Source organism: Thalassophryne amazonica, chromosome 12, assembly GCF_902500255.1.
Source record: "Thalassophryne amazonica chromosome 12, fThaAma1.1, whole genome shotgun sequence".
Lineage (NCBI taxonomy): Eukaryota > Metazoa > Chordata > Actinopteri > Batrachoidiformes > Batrachoididae > Thalassophryne > Thalassophryne amazonica.
Genome location: NC_047114.1, coordinates 63,877,326 through 63,883,325, shown reverse-complemented (window position 1 = coordinate 63,883,325; position 6,000 = coordinate 63,877,326).

The following is a 6,000-nucleotide window of genomic DNA, read 5'->3' as shown; positions in this document are numbered from 1 at the left end:
ATTGGGTCATTATGACACCTTTACGATGTGAACTGCTCAAAAATTGTGCTATTTTGCTACTTCTTAAAGGTTCAGTCTTTGGGGGGAAAAGTGAAAACCCACACACAAGTACAAGCAAAAACTTAAAACACTTCAAATATTTTCAGTTACCAATATGACATTTTAGTTTCTATGTATGAATGTTTTTGTAGTCCAAGGACATTGAGGCTGCAACTTGTCTGAATGGTCTGGAAATGTGAAACCACTGCCTCGGGAAGTCTATGCCAAGTGCTATACTAAGGATTTTTCATCTTTTCTTTTCATTCCTCTTGCATTCCGTTCCAGGAAAATCGGTCTAAATGTTTACGCAAAAAATTTTGTTAAAATTATACAAAAGCACATTTCACAGAGTTTAACTCAAAAAGTCTGCACACCAGCAAGATATAAATGCGAGGAAAATATTTTTAAACTGAAAAGCGAAACCCCATGTCATCTGTCTGAACCAATCACTGCTCAGCTTTCACATCCTAGCAGTGTGCAAACATGGCATGTGCCGCTTGCTGACTAGTAAAGTGGAAATGAAAACTTTTCCCATCCTGAATCCGTCCGTAAATAATGAGAAATCCACCCCAATGACAGCAGCGAGGTGGATTAAGGTGGTCAGTTACTGTAAATCCTGGTGAAATGGAGGGAAGTCCTTTCATTTTGTCACTGAACACGTCGACTTTGGGTTTTATCCGACGTGTTATCGTCAATTGACAGACATAAATTGATTGCCAAGGTACATTAAAATATTTCGTAATGCTTTAGGACTGATTGTTGACCGAGTATTTGAAAGATCTTGTTTACGTCTTTACATGTACATAAATGCTTGTGGTCACTGTACAGCGCAGAGAACATGCATCTATATGAAAATTCAGTAAGGTACGTCTTCTATAATACAAGGTCTGTTAGAAAAGTATCCGACCTTTTTATTTTTTTTTTCAAAAACCATATGGATTTGAATCACGTGTGATTGCATCAGCCAAGTTTGAACCTTCGTGCGCATGCGTGAGTTTTTCACGCCTGTCGGTTGCATCATTCGCCTGTGAGCAGGCTTTGTGTGAGCACTGGTCCACCCCTCTCGTCGTTTTTTTTATTGCGAATAAATGAACGATTTGGAGCTTTGCTGCATCAATTTTTTTTCCAGAAACCGCGAGAGACCTCCAGGTGGACACCGTTCGGAAAATTAATATGCCTTTCAGGGATGATTTTATGGGGATTACACAGATTAAGGAGTGATCCAGACGGTTTAAAGACCGCCAACAACTGCTGAGAGCGCGCCACACTCCGAGCGCCGATCGACAGGCTCAAACCCCGCTGAAACCAGATCATTTCCAATGTGAAGGCTTTGTTGATCCGGGACGTCGTCTGACTTTCACAAAAAGGCAGAAGGCATGGACATCAGCACTTTTTCAGCACATTCCACTGTGACAGGAGTTTTTTTCATGGAAAGAAAAGCGGAGGGACACACCACGGAGCCGTTCATTACGCGGCACAAAACCACCTCCGTGTTGGTCTCACAGGACAGCTTTCAGGTGGCTTTCAGACGGCTGTCGGTTGCTTTTCAGTCATGTGATTATCCGAGAAATTGAGCATGAGCTGGACATGCCCCAACATGTCCTGTGAGGCTTCATCACGGCGTTGCTTAGCGCCATGCGGCTCCACCGTGACGCGCGGAACTCCGCTCCTCTTTCCATGACAAAATTCCTGTAATAGTGGAATGTGCCGTTGATTTCTAAACTGGACGCTGTCTTGATCAGGTATGTCGTCTGACTAGCACAGGAATTGTGAAAAGATGTGGACATCAACACTTTTTAGGCACATTGAGACAGACCTGCGGAGGAGTTCCGCGCAGTTCTCAGCAGTTGTAGGCGGTCTTTAAACCGTCTGGATCACTCCTTAATCTGTGTAATCCCCATAAAATCGTCCCTGAAAGCCATATTAATTTTCCGAACGGTGTCCACCTGGAGGTCTCTCACAGTTTCTGGAAAAAAATTGATGCAGCAAAGCTCCAAATCGTTCAGACATTTATTCGCAATAAAAAAAATGACGAGAGGGGTGGACCAGTGCTCACACAAAGCCTGCTCACAGGCGAATGACGCAACCGACAGGCATGAAAAAACTCACGCATGCGCACAAAGGTTCAAGCTTGGCTGATGCAATCACACGTGATTCAAATCCATATGGTTTTTGAAAAAAATAAAAAGGTCAGATACTTTTCTAACAGACCTCGTATATTCCAATTCTAAAGTAGAACTCAACTAGTGTATACTAAGGTATATATATATATACACTCAACAAAAATATAAACGCAACACTTTTGGTTTTGCTCCCATTTTGTATGAGATGAGCTCAAAGATCTAAAACTTTTTCCACATACACAATATCACCATTTCCCTCAAATATTGTTCACAAACCAGTCTAAATCTGTGATAGTGAGCACTTCTCCTTTGCTGAGATAATCCATCCCACCTCACAGGTGTGCCATATCAAGATGCTGATTAGACACCATGATTAGTGCACAGGTGTGCCTTAGACTGCCCACAATAAAAGGCCACTCTGAAAGGTGCAGTTTTATCACACAGCACAATGCCACAGATGTCGCAAGATTTGAGGGAGCATGCAATTGGCATGCTGACAGCAGGAATGTCAACCAGAGCTGTTGCTTGTGTATTGAATGTTCATTTCTCTACCATAAGCCGTCTCCAAAGGCGTTTCAGAGAATTTGGCAGTACATCCAACCAGCCTCACAACCGCAGACCACGTGTAACCACACCAGCCCAGGACCTGCACATCCAGCATGTTCACCTCCAAGATCGTCTGAGACCAGCCACTCGGACAGCTGCTGAAACAATCGGTTTGCATAACCAAAGAATTTCTGCACAAACTGTCAGAAACCGTCTCAGGGAAGCTCATCTGCATGCTCGTCGTCCTCATCTGGGTCTCGACCTGACTCCAGTTCGTCGTCGTAACTCACTTGAGTGGGCAAATGCTCACATTTGCTGGCGTTTGGCACGTTGGAGAGGTGTTCTCTTCATGGATGATGCGAGGAAGATGTGTTGCACTGCATGAGGCAAATGGTGGTCACACCAGATACTGACTGGTATCCCCCCCCAATAAAACAAAACTGCACCTTTCAGAGTGGCCTTTTATTGTGGGCAGTCTAAGGCACACCTGTGCACTAATCATGGTGTCTAATCAGCATCTTGGTATGGCACACCTGTGAGGTGGGATGGATTATGTCAGCAAAGGAGAAGTGCTCACTATCACAGATTTCGACTGGTTTGTGAACAATATTTGAGGGAAATGGTGATATTGTGTATGTGGAAAAAGTTTTAGATCTTTGAGTTCATCTCATACAAAATGGGAGCAAAACCAAAAGTGTTGCGTTTATATTTTTGTTGAGTATACATATATATATATACGAGGGCTGTCAATAAAGTAACGGTCCTTTTTATTTTTTTCAAAAACTATATGGATTTCATTCATATGTTTTTACGTCAGACATGCTTGAACCCTCGTGCGCATGCGTGAGTTTTTCCATGCCTGTCGGTGACGTCATTCACCTGTGAGCACTCCTTGTGGGAGGAGTCGTCCAGCCCCTCGTCGGAATTCCTTTGTCTGAGAAGTTGCTGAGAGACTGGCGCGTTGTTTGATCAAAATTTTTGCTAAACCTGTGAGACACATCGAAGTGGACACGGTTCGAAAAATTAAGCTGGTTTTCAGTGAAAATTTTAACGGCTGATGAGAGATTTTGAGATGATTCTGTCGCTTTAAGGACTTTTCACGGTGCGAGACGTCGCTCAGCGCTCTCAGCCGCCGTCGTCAGCCTGTTCAGGCTGAAAACCTCCACATTTCAGGCTCTGTTGATCCAGGACGTCGTGAGAGAACAGAGAAGTTTCAGAAGAAGTAGGTTTCAGCATTTTATCCGGATATTCCACTGTTAAAAATTTTTTTAATGAAAGACATGCGGACGGGTCCGCGCGTCGCTCCGCCACAGGAAAAACACCTCTGTTGAAAGCCTTAAGGACAAGTTGGAACATGTCCTGCTGTTAAACAATTTCTCATATACTCACTCCACTGAAAGCCATCAAAAGCCGCCTGGATTTTACAAATGGTTATCAACACGGAGGTGTTTTTCCTGTGCCGCCGCACCGCGTCGGCTGCGTCCCGACGCGCGGACCCGTCCGCACGTCTTTCATTAAAAAAATCTCCTTTAACAGTGGAATATCCGGATAAAATGCTGAAACCAACTTCTTCTGAAACTTCTCTGTTCTCTCACGACGTCCTGGATCAATAGAGCCTGAAATGTGGAGGTTTTCAGCTTGAAACAGGCTGACGACGGCGCCTGAGAGCGCAGCGCGACGTCTCGCACCGTGAAAAGTCCTTAAAGCGACAGAATCACCTCATAATCTCTCATCAGCCGTTAAAATTTTCACTGAAAACCAGCTTAATTTTTCGAACCGTGTCCACTTCGATGTGTCTCACAGGTTTAGAAAAAATTTCGATCAAACAACGCGCCAGTCTCTCAGCAACTTCTCAGACAAAGGAATTCCGACGAGGGGCTGGACGACTCCTCCCACAAGGAGTGCTCACAGGCGAATGACGTCACCGACAGGCGTGGAAAAACTCACGCATGCGCACGAGGGTTCAAGCATGTCTGACGTAAAAACATATGAATGAAATCCATATAGTTTTTGAAAAAAATAAAAAGGACCGTTGCTTTATTGACAGACCTCGTATATAAAAGAAAAATAGAAAAGTAGAGCCACTTAGGCGCCTGGTCTTGAGAACCAGGGATTGTAAGTTGAAAAGCTAAATTTATCCCATGGGAACTCTCCCTACCTACCCAAGCAGCTCAAGAAATTGGAAATCATGTATTTAACCCTTAGATGCATGAGTGACTGGACCCTACACTCTTCCGTGTCAAAAATGACCCATATTAGAATCAGTTTTTAAGTCATTTTTTTAAATTTTGGTTCAGAATAATGACTTGTATATTTAGCATTATATTTAGGACCACACAAGAATGATTTTATGTTTGAAATATTTTTTACATTTTTGAAAGTTAATTGCCCAGAACAGCATCTGAATAATGTGAACATCCATTGCGCGCGTGTGCAAGAGTAGGTCTGTGTGTTTGTGTAACTGCATGAAAACAAATCATTTATTTCGTCCACTTACAGGTTCAACTTCCAACATCTGAAACGCAACGTTACACTCTCCCTGCTGTCCTTGGTCACAGCTTAATATGATAAACAGGCTGGCACCAATTAAGAATTAAGAACACTTAATGCCAAGTTTTGTGAGGAGACACGAGTTGAAATAGAGGGCAAAAAGTTACATATACTGCTCAGTGTTTTACGTGTAACTGTTGAATTATTGACAGTCTTTCTTTCCCGTTTTTGCCTGTCTTATCACACTAAGCAACTCAAACTACCCCTTTCTGGTTGTGATCACTGCACACAGGTGCAGTAGTGTTCAGAATAATAGTGCTATGTGACTAAAAAGATTAATCCAGGTTTTGAGTATTTCTTATGGTTACATGGGAAACAAGGTACCAGTAGATTCTCACAAATCCAACAAGACCAAGCATTCATGATATGCACTCTTAAGGCTATGAAATTGGGCTATTAGTAAAAAAAAATAGAAAAGGGGGTGTTCACAATAATAGTAGCATCTGCTGTTGACGCTACCAAACTACTTTTTTTAGCAATCCTGTGAATCACTAAACTAGTATTTAGTTGTATAACCAGTTTTTCATGATTTCTTCACATCTGCAAGGCATTAATTTTGCTGGTTTACTAGTGTGCTTGGCGTCATTGTCTTGTTGAAACACCCATTTCAAGGGCATGTCCTCTTCAGCATAAGGCAACATGAACTCAAGTATTTTGACATATACAAACTGATCCATGATACCTGGTATGCAATATATAGGCCCAACACCATAGTAGGAGAAACATGCCCATATCATGATGC